Below are 18,055 nucleotides of genomic sequence, written 5' to 3' on the forward strand. Positions count from 1 at the left end.
CCGCTGAGCCTGCGCGTCCAGAGCCTGTGCTCCGCAACGGGAGAGGCCACAACAGTGCGAGGCCCGCGTACCGCAAAAAAAAAAAAAAATTGTCAAGATCATGAAAAGTGAAAGTGAGGTACTGTCCCAGATTATATTAAGATTGTGTAAAGGAGACATGAAGCCAAATATAAAAGAACATAGGGTTGAATTTATGTAAGGTTCAAAACCAGGCAAAACCAAACCCTAGTGTTTAGAATTGCATACCTAAGTAACAAAAGTATAAAAAAGAGCAAGGAAGTAAAAATCACAAACTTACAGATAATGGCTATCTTTGGTGGGAGAGAGAAATTTGTGAATGAGAAATAGCATGCTGGAGGCATCTAGGGTGCTGGCAATATGATTTTTTTTTGTTCTGAGTAGTAGTTAAATGTATGTTGGTTCCATGAAATTTCAGTAAGCTGTACATTTATGTTTTATGTACTTTTCTGTATGTATACTTCATACTATAAAAGGTCTTAATATAAAAAGTCCAAAGAAAAAAACCAACATAAGCAATCAGTGAGAGAGTAAGAGTGACTCCTAAATGAGGGATACAATATTAATTGGTATATTAACATATTTTAATATTCCTGTAAAAATAGATGAGTATTTTAAGAGATGAGCTTCTAGGGAATCCACAAGTCACTCATCCTCTTCTTAGTACTAGAGCTACAAATTCTATGGCATAAATATAATATGAAAACACAGAACTCACATATCTGGGCATAATGGTTTTAAATAGAAAGGCAGTAAAATTAAAAAAAACAAAAAAAGGAACATAAGTGCATTAAAAATGTATAGACAAATTTTCCAGTCCCAGCCAAGATAAGATGGTACCTGAGAGAAGGGAAACAAATGAAGTCCTACCACTACCCCAGCCTACCACCTGGAGCCAATAAAGACTAACATATTTACTATCTGATCCTTTGGAGAAAAAAATGGCCAGTCCCATTTCAAGACAAATGAAAGCATATGTATACGAGAAGACTTGTTTCCTAGTCTCACAGCAGCTTTATTTATAATAGCCAAAGATTGAAGACATCTCAAATGTCCATCCATACACAGGTGAACGGATAAGTAAATTGCGATATATCTATACAACAACAGGCTGCTCAGCAATAAAAAGAAACAAACTACTGATACATGTAACAACATGGATGAATCTAATGTTGAAAGAAGGGGGGGTGGGGGAAGACCACCACAGACACATACAGTGTATGTTTTCATCTACATAAGATTCTAGAAAATGAATACCCCAAAGCAGTGGTTGCCAGAAAAGGGAGTGAAGGGTGCGGGAGGAGAGAGGGAGGGAGGGATTAACAAGGGGCAGGAGGAAATTTTGGGGGGAGGGGGCCGGCGGCTGATGGACATGGTCATCATCTTATTCCGGGAGTGGTGATTTCACACTTAAAAATCAAATTGCACACTTTAACTAAGTGCAGGTTATCATATATCAAATACTCCTCAATAAAGCTGTAAAAAATAATGTACAAACTTCATCTTCAAAGTTTTGCTAAATATATTAAAAAAGGAAAGTACAAATGTTCACAGGCCATATCACAAACTGGGCCTACACATAATTCTAAATCAACCCACCCTGATCATTCTAAATGGAGAGTTGGTTTATTATTTTAAGACCTGCTTGTGTAAACATGAAGCAAAAAGTCTGAAAGGTGGTTTTTAACAGGGAAATCATCAAACACATATAGCTCCCCACCTGGTTTATTATCTACTGGTCATAAGAATTATTCTATAGCTTACTTTTAACCTACAAAAGAAGAGAGGGGAGAATGATTTATGTAGGGATTAGCCTCAAATCTAAACATCTGAAATTACATGAATCATCATCATATCCATAAATTTTCACCTCCTTGACTCCAAGATGTATATGTAAAGCACATTTGTTAAAAGATTAATAAATAAAATAAATGAATAAAACTTTCATTTCCTGTATTGGGAAATTCTGAAACTTATTTTATTTTTTCCCTATATTTTTGTTGTACAAGTTCCCCTTGTATACTTCAGACAAGACTCTGTGACATCCTCCTTTTCCCCTGGGAAAATGTAGGAACATTATGCTATGGGGCCATTTCTGCAGAAAAAGTACAAAAGATACTGTGGAGACAAGAAACAGGGAGATTTAAGCTGAGTGGATATAATTCACAATTCCATTTTTTTCTGTCTAAATTATAGCACCATGTCACGTTACCAGCTATTTCAATAATAGCTATGATCAATCAAAGAAAGAAATGTTTTTTTTAAATCACAGACCCCAGAATGACTGAGACTGTTATATTCCACACTGAAAAGAATTACTTCAAATCTGAATTTCAGCTTCATAGAACTCTCCACAAACTGCTGACACATGAACTGCCAAAACTACAGAGAACTGCCTAAGTGTCTCACTGATAGAATATACATTATATTGATCTTCTCTTTACTATTAATTTTAATTTGAATACTCCTCTAGTAAATATTATATATGCATCCCTTTTTTTTTAAATATAGATTTTGGTAGGTATTGAGTTAGTATTTTTTCATTGCTAGGTACATATTAGCTATCTTTATTTTTTTAAAGTATGGTTAAGTCCCCTACATAGGAACCTTCAAGTTGCAAACTTTCAAAGATGTGAATGTGCATTCCATCAAGTCAGGCGTGAGTGAAATTGCAGCTTGCCCTCTGCCTCCTATTGCTGACGATCCTTCAGCTCTACCATATCCCACCTCCTCTCCCTCCTCCAGTCAGTAACTCTTCTTGCCTGTTCACTTGATGCCAGCCCCTGCATACCAGCTGTTGTACTGTACTACTGTACTTTTCAAGGTACTGTACTGTAAGATTTAAAATGTTTTCTTTATTTTTTTGTGTTTGGTCATTTTTTATGTATTATTCGGGTGAAAAGTATTATAAACCTATTACAGTACAGAACTATATAGCCAACTGTGTTAGCTGGGTACCTAGGCTAACTTTGTTGGGCTTACGAACAAATTGGACTTCAAATGCGCTCTCAGAATGGAACTCGTTCGTATGTAGGGGACTTGCTGTAGTTAATTCTTTATCATTTTCATGACTCTACTTATAAACATGAATGAGCCTATTTTGAGTTAACAGACAATTCCTGCCTTAATTCAATCAGTATATTCTTTTGTTCAAACAGAGTAACTTACTGACTGGTTTAGTTTGCAAAGCCCTTGAAGGAAATTCTTACCTAGCTGAATAGCTCATATAAAAGAATTTGAACTGTAACAATTCATTTTATTCTTTATTTTGATATCTGTTCAAAACACACTGATAACTAATGATATAGTAGCAGAATTGTTTTTAATTACTTCAAATTTAAAAATGACCAGAATACCATATTGCACATCAATTATTTTGCTTATAAATCATTATATTTACCCTTGACATATGCCTTGATCAATTAACAAATGTTAACATAATGCATGAGACAGCTGAACCTCAGTAATGTGACAGCTATAATCTAGTCTAAGTATATTCAAGACGAAGTTCCAGAATCTCATATGCTGGGCTGACAATAGGAAATCATGAGATATCCATAAGAAAGACATCACCAGATAGTGCTGGCAGTGCTATAAAGCATGATAATTTTAACATTTCTTAAAGCCGTGAATATAAAGTAAATGTTACCAAGCTGTCTAGGACCACATTTTATAAATGACTGAAAGACCCTCATGTCCTTACGGTGAAACTAATTCTATTATTTCCAAAACGCAAGATGGAGGTTATCTAATAATCACAATACTTTTCCATTCATGTTTTCCACTCTATTAAGTGACTGATGTGAATTCTTGAAGTGGGTTATGGTCATTACAACCTTAGAATGTGCTCAGCAAATCCATGAGGGGTAGTCAAACAACATTACCTTTTTCCTCAAATAAATTAACCAGGCTTTCAGAAAGAATTAAGCAGTGTGGAAGTATAAGCACATAGTTATTTCATACGGTTTTTTTAAGATGTAGTTTTAAAACCCATTCCTTGTCACCAATGTCATAGCAGCATTATTCACAATAGCCAAAAGGTAGAAACAATCCATATGCCCATCAACAATTGAAAAACATAATGTGGTATATATCTTGTTTATGGAATATTATTCAGTCTTAAAAAGGAATGGAATGCTGACATGCTGCAACATGGATGAACTCTGAAAACATTATGCTAAGTGAAATAAGCCAGTCACAAAAGGACAGCTATTATATATTCCACTTATATGAGGTATGTAGCAAAGTCAAATTCAAAAAGACAGAAAGTAGAATAGCGGTTACCAGAGACCAAGGTGAGACAGGAACAGGGAGTTATTGTTTAATGGGTACAAAGTTTCTGTTTGAAATGATGAAAAAATTCTGGAAATTGACAGTGGTTATGGTTGCACAACACTGGGAATGTACTTAAGGTCACGGATTTGTACACTTAAAAATGGTTTAGGGCTTCCCTGGTGGCGCAGTGTATAAGAATCTGCCTGCCAGTGCAGGGGACACAGGTTTGATCCCTGGTCCGGGAAGATCCCACATGCCACGAAGCAACTAAGCCCGTGTGCCACAACTACTGAGCCTGTGCTCTAGAGGCCGCGAGCCACAACTACTGAGCTTGCATGCCGCAACTACTGAAGCCCGTGCACCTAAAGCCCATGATCCGCAACAAGAGAAGCCACCACAATGAGAAGCCCGCGCACTGCAACTAAGAGTGGCCCCCGCTCGCCACAGCTAGAGAGGGCCCACGTGCAGCAACGAAGACCCAACACAGCCAAAAATAAATAAATAAAATAAAAATTTTAAAAAAAGGTCTAAAAGGTACGTTCTATGTTTTAGAAAGCCCCAAAAATATCCATTCCTAAGATACAAGTCTCTCAACAACTTCAAACATTTTTCTCTTCTTGAATCCCACAAAGACTGTTCCAGACCTCCTCCTTTTTCTAAATCTCCCCAGACCATCCCTTTACTTCTCACTCCAAAAACCACTTTTATTTCTCATTGAGTGGAGAAGATCCAGTCTTGAGGTACAAGTTTCTCCATCTTTCAATTCATCTGTATTTCTATACATACATCCTTAGCTTTCCTTCTCATTCCTTGCTAAAACTATCCAGCCCTCCACTTACTTGATACCTTCCCAACTTTAACACTTATTCTTTCTCTTCTCAAAGACCTGTAATCTTTTATTTTCTCCCACTCTGCCAGTTAACAAGGAGGGTTACAAGGGCAGGAATGGTCATTCTGAAGTTGAGTCAACTAAAAATCACTACAGAATGGATAAGATTTGTGGAAGTAATCTACCCTGAGATAGTTGACTCATAGATGAAGATTTCTAGGTCCTTTTTGTTCAGGCTGTTATGGTGCTGTGGAAAGGGTGGCTGGAAATCACACTATATGTCTGATTCCCAACTGTGGTGCTTGTTTCCTGTGTAACTTCAGGCAACTCATTTAACTCCTCTGTAGCCTCATTATTTTGTTGGGCAAACGGGTTATGACTTAACTCCACAGAAATGTTTTGAGGATTAAATAAAATAATGTATGTACTTAACTAACATTTGTTCAGTCTAAATCAGTTGAATACACTGAATGACCAAAGCATATTTCCAAAATGCAGCATGTCTTAAAAAGAAGAAAAAATGAATTGCCTTGTATGAAATATTGAAATTTAATGTTAATGACAGATAAGAGAGTTAAAAAGTATAAATCTGTCAGAATGTATATAGTCAATGTATGTCTACATGTAAGAAAAGAGGGAGAAAAAGAGGCAGATAGTCAGAGGAGAGGATAGAGACTGACTGACACAATTAGCAGAGAGGAGTTATCTGGATGCCAGAAAAGCATGTACTACTGTGGAAGACCTAATTTTCCAAGCTCCGGATGAAATATCCCTCAAGATAACCTAACCCTTTTCCTTCGATCACACAGTCACAAAACAATCTTCTAAGGGCTAAATAACTTTCTGAGTAGTTAGAAATGAGTTGCTACAAATAGAGACCTGAGTATGTACATACATGTGTATATTTAATGCATATGTGTGTACACACACATCTATATGTAATGATATACAGTTGACCCTTGAACAATACAGAGATTAGGGGCACTGACCCTCAGCGAAGTCAAAAAGCCACATATCAGTGGATCTTAGCAGTTCAAACCTGTGCTGTTCAAGGGTCGACTGTATTACTATAAATTAGTGCTGACGGTTACAAAGCCACGAAAACCATAATAATTATAGTTGTTACTTACTGAGACCTTCAGTGTGCAAGGCCCTGTGCTAAGCTTAATTCTACATTATATCGGCCTTCTCTCTGGTATTAATTTTAATTTGAATACTCCTTTAGTGTTAGGAATTTAGGATTGTCATTTAATCTTGTCAAAGAATCCCATGTGTTAGGTACCATTATTATTCCCATTTAATAGATTTGGAGGCTAACAGAAATTACTAATTTGCCTGAGGACACACAGCTTGTAAGAGGTCGAATTGAGAATCAAACTTCTCTTCCTCTGGCTCTTTGTTCTTAAATCTCACTTCTTAATAATTAAGACGTTTGGTTAAGGATAATTAATTCCCCACAACATGATCAATGCTGAGTGATAAAATCAGTGTGGGGCTTGCAAAGCTCTGGCCAACCTCTTCAGGTATGCGGACAACTTCAGCCAACATGGCCTACTTCTTTAAAAGGAGCAACAGGGGGAAAAAAAGAAAGTCAACAAGGGAGGGAAATTAGCTCAATCCTCTATTCAATCTTGGCTCTTCCTCATCTTCTTTCTCTTTATGAAATTGAATCATTTATTATACATCAATTATTTAGAGTATATGCCAGACTCTAGGCCAGGTATTAGAGACATAAAGATGATCCCCGCCTCGGGAACTCATAGTCTTAAAGAAGCAGTAGGTTTGAAGTAGTTAAACTACAAGAAACGGAGACAAACTGGCAAATTCTATAACAGACCCATGGGAATTATGTACTGTAGTAATCTTCTGACTACTAAAGACTTTTAAACCCTGAAAGTAGAGGCTTGCATGTTAAGTGAAAACCCACACACTGGTCTTCAGGGACTTCCGTTAGGCGCATGCCCTCAAAATATGACCCAACACTGGAACCACTGATAAAAGTTTTCAAGACTCTCTTATCAAATGCCGTGAAATGTAATCTTATAACATTTTATATTATAATCCCAAGCCTCTAGTACAGTGCCTGACACAAGGTGAGTGATCAATGGTTGCTGGTAAGTAAAAAAATACAGGAAAAAAAAACAACACACAGGAGAAAAAGAACAAAACAAACAAAAAACAACACATACCTCCCTAAGGAAGAACTAACCACTGATATTAAAATACTGAGAAATATAAGGCAGATTTTAAAATAAATGGATATTAAGTAAATTTATACGTAGGTGAGTTTGCCATAAAATATTCTGATATGCACAACCAAAACTGACAGCTGAAGTTCTAGCATGATCCAAACAAGATAAAGATTACCTGGTCTTGGGAAATTTAAAATAGGATTTCTATAAATGAGATGACAGATGAGGCAAAACAGAAAAAAGGAAGAGCTTAACAGCTTCCAAAAATTCTTCTTCCGTCTAGTTTTAGAAAAATAAACCTGAGGTATTCATGCAAAATTTTTAAATGTTGCCGTATTACATCCTTAGCTAGGACTAATACATCTGAAAGCACTTGTGGCGTAATTGTCAACAAATATTGTCTTGTAAATGTTCTGATTATGACTGGTAGGGCCCAAGTTAATTTATTTCTAAGATCAAACCAATATTCCACTTCATTTCCTGATGTCTGGTTATTATTATAGAAGTCACAAGTTCAGAGCCTCCTTTCACTTTCTAGCAAGTGATGCTCCAAACAATTTTAATTTTAAAATAGCCTCTTTCTAAGACTAGAATTTCTGCATCAGGAGTGTGATTTGATACGTGAATTACTGCGATTAGAATGGGAAAAATGGGAGAGCAGAGGAGGAAGGAGAAGTCGGGAGAACAACATAAGAGATGCCAAGAATAGGACTTCAGTTAACTGGCCAACAGAGATTTAATCCACAAATACTCCTTGTCTCCAAAAACAGAAAAGTTGTTCTCATGACTTTTTTCCTTAATTAAGAAGAGCAAGGCGGCGGCACCAGGCAAGCAGCATGAGGCAAGTCTTCGAATCGAATCGATGTGAACATCAAGTATGTCATGAATGCACTGAGATGCCCTTTTTGGGGGGAGGGAGGGGAATAGTAAGTTTGCTTTTGGTGGTTCTATAAGGTAAAGCAATGTGTTGCCTCTGAGATCAGATTAACTTTACAAGGAAGTGGAGATGTCTTTACATTTTATTTTACAAGGTACAGTGTTTATAAGAATAACAATCTTTACCATCAGAAGAAAACGCACAGCTAATGAAAAGGAAAAGACACTGTGGATTTATCTATTATATGTAAGAAATCTAGAGATGGCTACAAAGAAATGTTACTATATATGAGCAGCAGCACTGATAGACTTCCTGTTAGATGGCATGTAAGAAGGGCATATTAATATGACTCTGTAATTTAAATGGTTCCAAGCAGCAAATTGAAAGCTAAAAAAACACTTTCAACTACTACTGTTTTTTGGGGTTTTTTTTGCGGTACGCGGGCCTCTCACTGTTGTGGCCTCTCCCGTTGCGGAGCACAGGCTCCGGACGCGCAGGCCCAGCGGCCATGGCTCACGGGACCAGCCGCTCCGCGGCATGTGGGATCTTCCCGGACCAGGGCACGAACCCATGTCCCCTCCATCGGTAGGCGGACTCTCAACCACTGCGCCACCAGGGAAGCCCCAACTACTACTGTTTTTAAGTAGAATTCTACTACAATACCTGAAAATGGCAAGCGCATTTCAACTGTTTTATAAGGTAAAATATAATTTAGTAAGACAAAATCAAGGTAGCTTAAAATAAAGTGAAATAACTCCATATGTGTACAAGGCACAAATAAAAGTAAAATCTAAAGGCACACAGCTTACTGAGGAAATTAACTATTCTGTAAGTACTTAAAATTTCAACAGTTTGTCACTCATTAGAGAGGTACTCAAAAGATTAAGTATGGCAGTCTAAAGTGAAGACATACTCAAGAGAAATGGCAAACTAGATTCTATTTATGTGCTACTGCCATAACTAAAATCATCCAAAATACTTTGCTTCATTTTCTTCTTAGAGTACATATAATATTGTTTATAAACTACCTACCAGTGTTGCTTATAAAGTATCTACCAAACTTGTATTTATTGAAAGTGTTAACCATAGTTTAAAAGCAATCTGACAATCAAAGTGAAACTCAAATGATGTAGTTACTCATAACTATAAAGAACACAGTACTTTCAATTATAACCATTCCAGGCTATGAAAAACACTATTATAAAAACAAACCCATACATATAATACAGCTTGAAATGAAATTTCTAATGGACCAAGCGTAAACTGACCACAAACAGGATAGTTCACTTCAAGCTACGGATTCTTCATACATCTCTCTTAAGGCAGGGAGGGGAGAGTTGTTGGGTGCTAGGGGCACTGTGAAAGGAGAAGAATCCATTGACACAAGGACTCTTTATAAGACAGAGTTAATATATTAGAAATAACATTATTTATAATTCCTTTATAGGAATATTTAATATTTTAGTGTAACTTTTCTTCTCTTTTAATTAATATTTCATAACTCTTCCTTCTCACTGCTCTTCCCCAAAAGGGTGTTTTGCAGAAATAAATGAGGAAACAGCCATCATGCTCTAACAAAAAAAGGAGGCAGGAATAAAGAAAAGAAATTGATGCTCATTGCAATAACAAACAAATGCAATGAATTAAATTGACAAGAAGTTCTCATGCAGAAATAAAGAAGACTTGATGCATACAGTGTCTTTCCTCAGAGAAAGTGACATGTCATCATTCATATGGGAACATGATGGCAACAAGTTTATATAGTTAGATGTATAAAAGGGAAGAGCTGAAAAAGCTTCAATATAAAACTTTGCTATTAAGGTGCTTAAAATCGAAGACAAGGACTTAGATTTTATTCTCTGATTGCCTTATCACTCAGCAATTGGAGGCCTCTGCTTTCACCAATTCTGCCTCTTTACTGTCTTGTGAATGTGCCAGTCATCTCCACCTGAAATACCCTTCTATCTTTTTCCAATACTACCCATTTTTCCAGACACAGCTTCAGTGCCATCTCCTGCATGAAGCTTACCTTGATTGCCCCACCCTCACTGATTTATCATTGCTCCAAATTCTTCTGCAGCATCAACAACCTGTGCCACACAGTTTGGTCCTTATTTATATATTGTCATACATAGTTCACTGCTGTTTCATGTGTTTGTTTTATCACATCTATATTATATTATAACTTCTTGTGGAAAAACAACATTTAGTATTTCTTCCATACTCCTCACATTGCTTATCACTGTTCCAGGTAATTAGTAAGATATTCCATAAGCATTTGTAAAATAAATTATAATAATGATCATACTAACAGCTAATATTTATTAAGCTATGTGTACCAGACACTGGACTTCAATTAATTTAATCTTTACAGTAACTCTACGAGGTGTGTTATAATTCATATTAATGATATTAATATTAACCCCATTTTATGAGAAAAGTTAAAGTTTAGTTTAGTAACAAACAGGATCATGGTAGTGAGCATGCATCTCAAAGAAATATGCTATCCAGAAAAGATATGAAAACTAATACAATCTATGAAAAGTGTCCTAAGTAAAAGAGTAGGGAAAATAGAAAGGCTAACTACCCAGTTAATGCTTCAAATTCTCTAAACTGTTAGGGGTCCTCAAAGTCAATACCTCTATCCCCACCTGGAACTCACAGGCAAGTGCCACACAGTAGGCACACAGTAACCTTGAACAGGTGAACTTCCTGTTAGAAAAAATACACTTCATAGCCTCTCTCACATTAAAAAAATAAATAAGTAAACTGTATGGAATCCACCATTCTCTTCCTAATTTTATTAGAATAAAATAGTTATTACTGAAGAAGGAAATGACAGTGGTCTTATTTTAAAAATACTAGAACTTCCCTGGTGGTCCAGTGGTTAAGAATCCGCCTTCCAATGCAGGGAACGCGGGTTTGATCCCTGGTCGGGGAACTAAGATCTCACGTGGTGCGGGCAACTAAGGCTGCACACCTCAACTACTGAGCCCACAGCGCTATCGAGTCCGCATGCTGTAACTAGAGAGAAGCCTGCACACTGCAACTAAAGATCCTGCTGCTGCAACAAGGACCTGACGCAGCCGAAAATAAATAAATAAATACAATTTTTTGAAAAATAAATAAAATTTAAAAAAATAAAAAATACTAACTGTCCCTCTCTGTTAAGCTCACTGCCCCCAAGCAGAATTCAGAACTTGGTCTTAATATTATCAAAAAAAAGATCCCCAGATTAAAACATTAAGTTTTACTTAGATAGAACAGTCCCTTGTTCATTTAGGAAGATAAAGGGTCAAGTGTGATAATTTCAAGAGTCCTCCGAGGAGATGATACTTCAATAAATAAATGTGTAATATATATGTGACATATAACAAATATAAATTATACATATATACAATACATCTATAATATAAAGTAATAAACCATGTTTACCAAATCAGATATATAAAAGATCACTGTTGAAGCAAATATGATTCCAAATTTACCTTTTCTCTCCCTGAATCCTCTTTAACTAACAGTAGATTTAGGCTAATCTGTGGATGACTAATCCTATAATAAAATATCTGCTATATCAAAAGACAGGATGCTACACAGAAAACAATTATGAATAATGAGTAAACAAATTAAAAACATCTAGCTCAAAAGTAATGACCACAGAAACGCTATCTAAAGAGCCTTAAACAAGACAGAAAGACTGTGATTAATCCCATACATCCAGATTCTATTTCCATCAATCAGTTCACAACGGGAAGATAATAGAGGGCCTAGAAGTATGGCTGATTTACCAGAATCCCATGGGATCAAGAAACACATTTTACATTAAAGATTTTTTCCTCATAAAAGTTTGCTATTCTGCATTTGCAAACTGTTAGACCCAAGAGACAAAACTCCTACCCTCTAAAACTCAATTTTTTTCCTCCAGTTACAATTTATTTTAAAGAATTAAGAATGGGGTTTAGTTTTGAGTGACTATTATTCTATGGAAATAAACTTTTCACAGTCAATTTTTTAAAAATACATGTAGGAAATCAATGATACTCTACTATGATTTGTGAAAATTTAAAATGTAAAATGTCTAGTAGCACAGTAGGCCTTTGCCAAGGATAAAAGATGCCAAGATAAGAATGTAATCCTTAAAGCCTTCTTAATTTCTAACTTTAAAAGATGCTGTGTGTATAGAACCAGGTAACAAGTGCTTCCAAACCTTGCTACCAATACTCCAGCCAAAGGAGACAATATCAAGCATCTTTCTTTCCTACGTTTGATCTCATAAAGGATATAATATCAGTAAGAGAAGGAAAAAGGCTGCTCTCCATAAACAGTACAGGTATTAACTCTTGCTATTCCTCCTCCCTCACAAAATTTGTTAGGTAGAAATCCATTTAGGAAAAAGCTAACCCAGTGGTCATATCCTCTAGGTTCTTCTACCTTAAAAGTTTGAATTATAGATTTTCTCATTCTGTCAAATGTTACGACCAATGAAAAATATTTTCAAAGCACTAAGTTAGTCACAGCTATGAAAAAAATTAGGAATTACACCTGACATATAAGATGCAAAAGATCTATCTTATATCTACTATCTTTGTACTGCATAAAGGTGCTGACTGGATGTGCTAAAAAGAAATAAAGGTTGAACATTGTTCCCACGTTTCAGGGAACAAGCATCACTTGATTTAAGCAGAGCTAGATCTACAACAGAGTGATTTCATCAAAGGATTAAGAAAATTATAGTGAGCTCTTTATGACTTCTTAGCGGAAGAGAAAAGAGGGTAGAAAGGGTGAGGGAGAGGACAAGTGAAGAAGTCTGAGGATTTTCATTCTTTCAGGCAAGGAAATGGGTAAGAACTGTTCTCAGAAGAGAGTTAAACAGTCCTCTGAAATATGGAGCTACAAACTAGGTGAAATCCTAGCTGATATCACTTTACCTTAATTTAGAGATACTTTGAAGGCAGTCATTTTCCAAATCATGACAAATGCTATTATCTAAAGCATTCACACCCTCTCCAACGTACAAAAGGCCTTCAAAGCCATAGGTACTATGTTTTACATTGGAACAATAGACTCTACCCTCAAGAATATTAATTTTTAGTGAAAGACACCAAAAACATCAAGCTCCATAATTCAATACAATACGCTGAATACACAGAAGGACCAAAGGACTCAGGCTCCACGGGTCCACCAGGTAAGACTTCATTTCCCAGTAAAATCTGCTTCTCTTTCTCATGTTTTTTTTTCTTTCTTTTTTTTTCCAATAGTACGTTCGAATTGACACCATATCAATACATATTGTAATTTAGGTTGAAGAGCTTAAGATTTTCCTGGACCAGGCAGGAGGTTCCAGTGAAGGCAGGGTTGGGGGAAGGAGGTAGCCTTTCAGATTGTGCAGTCCAAGAGCTCTCTCTTCCATGCCACAGTGACAAACTATTTCTTTCAAATCCATTTTTTGCATCACTGAGTACAGGAGGGCTTCTGCAGCCAGCACAGTTCACCCTAGTTGCCTGGTTACCTCAGTGACCACTGTCCCAGGGGTAACAGCCCTGCTTTCTAGGGCACTAACCAAGGAAGGGCATGTGAGGACACAGCCAGAAGAGGGCCCTCACCAAGAACCCAACCACGCTGGCCCCCTGATCTCAGACTTCCAGCCTCCAGAACTGTTAAGAAATAAATGTTGTTTAAGCCACCGAGTCTGTGGTATGTTATAGTAGCCTTAACTAAGACACCTTAAGATTAAATATACTTTCTAAAATGTATTTATAATATGAATTTGTTAAGCAATAAAAGTGAACTTCTACTCAACCTGTGTACAAACTACATCCTGAATTCCAAAAGAGTCAAATCTAAAGTAACAAGGTTTTATTACACGTGTGTATTTAAATGCACTATATGTGGTCTAAAGGTTAAGACTACTGCCTTTATCCTTTTCTCTTAAAAAAAAAATGACTGATAGAAATTACAGAGAATCTAGGATTCACACAGAGTACAGAAAACCCTATAGAAAGGAGGGTGTCATAGAACATAAGCACTATTCTAGGTTTGGGGGACCAAAGTTGAGGCACTTCTTTGATGTGTTAAGAAAAGCCCTTTTCTATGGACTATTTCTAATTCCCTAGCTACACAATAAAGGTTTTAAACTATTAAAAAAAAATGACCAATAGATTTACTATCATAAATGGACCAAAATATAAATAAAAGATGGTATTTGCATAAAATGGCTCTTTTATGTGTTAGACACCGGATTTTAATTGTCCTTCATATTTTCCAAGCATAATATTTAAAACTCTTCTCTTTTTTAAATGCTGCCTTGCAACCATATTAATCTCAATAGAAAAGTACAATCTGTTCATGACTGCTGGTAAATAGAGGTCTAGACAGCAAATGATCTCTGAAAGGACGTATTTCCATTGAATAATAAATCCAAGGCACTTTGTACTATCCTATTATATACAAATGTAAGGAGGACAACAAAATAACACGAGTGAAAGGAAAATTTTAAAGAAAAAGCTGCACTCTCTCTCCTTGAACAAGTTAGGAAAAAAATTATATAGGCTCAAAAGACTCAAAATTTTAACCTAAGGAACATACTTCATAGTGATTTTTTTAAGTCAGATTATTCTTAGTGAATTCTTTTGGCTTAAGATAAAAAAAACCAGATATTACTAATGCACTTAAATGTTTTCTTGGGTGGAAATGACACAATACATTTCCATCTAGAAATAAACCATTTTACTTGTTTCCTTCATCATTTCTAACTTAAAAGCAAAAAGAAATCTAGCCTTGTTTTTTGAATAATCTTGAGACAAGTTTTAATCTTTCAATGTTCAGCCTTTCAATATTTTGTACAAATAAACCCAAACTACTAATATGTTATCCAAAATGATTTTCCCCAAAGCTTCAATTACAAAAAAAGATTTTATTACAGCTTTGGCATTTAGAAATTTGCTTTCTAATAATCATCTATCAAGATTACACACTATCTACTTAGTTATTTCTTTGTAATTTTTCTATATAATTGTATTTTTTTATTATTTAGGAACACCCAAAGACACTTTGCCAAGAATAAGATACAGCTTAGTCTGTACCTTGACAATCTATACAATCCAGATTGTATGCTCAACTATATATTGCATGTTCTGATAAGGGTAGTTACAGTACAGTAGTATTATTTAGCATGTATTACTGGTTGCATTTTAATAATAAAAGCTGCCAAATAAATGAACTAACCTTTGTGTAGTAGTTTACAGTCTATAGATGCCCTTCACACACATTATATCTCATTAACAATTCTATGCAGTTCTGTTCAATGGGCCCTAACCTATCAACTCACTTTGGATAACTATTAATTTGGTACATCTTAATAAAGTTAACAGGCATCATGTGGCATGTTCATGCAGAGATGCAGTTTTTGGCACTAAGGAGTTTAAATTAAAATTAGGGATTTTTAACAAATCCTTGAACACAGTGATCTTACTTATAAATATCTAAGTGGATAAACTATTAAACAGAAAGGTTATAAGGATCATTTGTTAGTTCTCTCACTCATCCATGTATTTATTTTTTGAGCACCTACTATGTGGTAGGCACTGTTCTGGTTAGACTGGTCATCTAGATGGCATTGTATTACAATGCAATTTATATTTTAAAATAATTGATCAGTGATCATCTGATTTTTCACCATGCAAATTAGAAGATTACTGGGGAAACAAAATCTTAATAATTCTAACCAGGTGAAGAAAACTGACTATGAATAGACACTACTAAAAATAAATATGTAATTTGACAGCCTAATGAGAAACAAGCTAAACAGAAACAAAATCAACATATCCATATTAAAAACCAGATATCAGAAAGGGGTCATGTGTTTGTCTTGTCTTCAGGGAACTGAATTCAATTCAAAACATCTACCTGAGAACAGGCAGTGTAAAACAATTTATGAGGTACTCTGGGGGTCAAGTTAACAGCTCACAATAATGTAAGGCAAAATAAAGCAAATTTCAAAAACAAAACATTATGGGACTTCCAAGGTAGAGGAGAATTAGTTTGGAGTGAGGAATAAGGTTTATAATAACTTGGTTTTGTTATAGGTATTCCTAATCTTGGACAACTGAGATACAGACTTTAATTTTTAACTTGTTTAGTATCACCTCAAATGGAGTCATTTTAAACAAAAACCTACTGTGAAAAAGAGAAGCACTGAATTGGAAAGCAATACATTATTACCCAATTTTACCTGGCATTGATTAGAATTTTAACAATAGAATACAAAAGAAGAAAAGGTGAAAAGAAAAAAATTAGCAGAGAAGAAATCTCCGTGGTGCTACATTATCAATAATGAACTGCTATATGAAGATTCTAATTCCCAAAGACAAATCTGCAAATATGCTTCCATGATCAATATATTTAGCAGAATAAGAGCTAAATCTAGAACCCAGACGCTTAATTTTTAGTAATAAATTCTTCCTAACATATTATAACAAACTACTCTAAAATATTCTATATAAATATTTCAAACTAACAGAAGACTAATATGGAATGAAATTTAATTTTAACAAACCAGTTTCCAAGTTCCAACTTATTTTACACAGTTAGTAGTCTTTAACATGATAAGCATTGACAGTTTGTAAACCTACCATAAATTTTCAATTGCATTTGTGCAATATATAAAGTGTAGAAATGTAATATATTTAATGGCAAGGATATGCACTATATTTATATGTTTGTTATACATATCACATTTTTCAGTTTTCCTTTAAATTATAAAAAAATTCAAATAACTACCGTATTTCTTAAGGAGAAATTCATATTTTTTGAAATTACTGTCTTGTATTATGGACTTTTTATTATGCTGCATATGAAAAAGGGGATATGATAATGATGAAACATTCCTGATGCATCAGACTGAAAAATTAGACATTTACAGACCATGTCTGAAGCTAAAGTTCTAATTGGATAACCCTTTTCCCCCCTTGCTCTCATTTTGAAAGATATATAAATTTAATTTGGTTACTGGCATGGTCTATTGGACTCAACACAAGATAGTGGTTAAAAAATATATATTTAGAATTCCAATCTTGGTCTATTGTTCTGGTTCTAATCTCAGTTCACTGAATGCTCTTGGATAAGTCATAACTAAATGACATTTTTCAATTTTCCCATCTGTAAAATGGAGATAACTGTCCTACCTCATGAAGACATTACTGACTTTAATTAACTGGGTAAAATACTGTGAAAATCAAAAAATGATGAAAACGTTCAGTCCAATTAAAATTTAAACTTAAGTCATTATTCAAACCGAAGAGTCTTAAAATGTACTTCTTAAAATCTAAATTGAATACTCTAGTAGCATTTGTTGAAAATCACCTGACTCATCTGCACCTTCATCTTTCAAAGGGTGTGGAGTAACATCAAAGTGACAACTTACAATTTAGAATACATACTTTGACCAGCTCACTAGCTCCAGAGGTGATCTGTGGTTATGTAATAAAAGCCCAGGCTCATTTGACAAACCACAGCACAATTAAAAGATAAATGATCATCCAAGATAAATTGAATGTAACAGAACCAGTTAACAATGGAAATGATAGGAAAAGACTGAAGTTATTGTCAATACAATACATTCAGTCTTTCCTCATCTAAATTATAAATTATGTTTATGAAAAGGTATAGAAATTGATATATTTGAAAACTAACTTGGTAGAAATGCTACAAGTGTTTATTTGCGTTTTCTTTTTCTCAATTCACAAAGCTCTTAGATGGAGACAAACAGCCTTCCTAAAGAATATGCACCACTTTTAACTCAATTCAGTAATTGGTGAGCAACTACAATATCAATTGTTCTTAAAAGGTTATGCATAATTAAATTTT

The 18,055-nt window shown here is 35.1% G+C and overlaps 1 protein-coding gene across 3 annotated transcripts in view; it reads right to left on the reverse strand.

The window, feature by feature from the left end:
- RNGTT (RNA guanylyltransferase and 5'-phosphatase) overlaps window positions 1-18,055 on the reverse strand; it is a 250,178-nt gene that overhangs the window by 91,929 nt on the left and 140,194 nt on the right. The gene's annotated exons all lie outside the window — the stretch shown is intronic.

This window comes from Globicephala melas, chromosome 14 (genome assembly GCF_963455315.2).
Source record: "Globicephala melas chromosome 14, mGloMel1.2, whole genome shotgun sequence".
Taxonomy (NCBI): Eukaryota; Metazoa; Chordata; class Mammalia; order Artiodactyla; family Delphinidae; genus Globicephala; species Globicephala melas.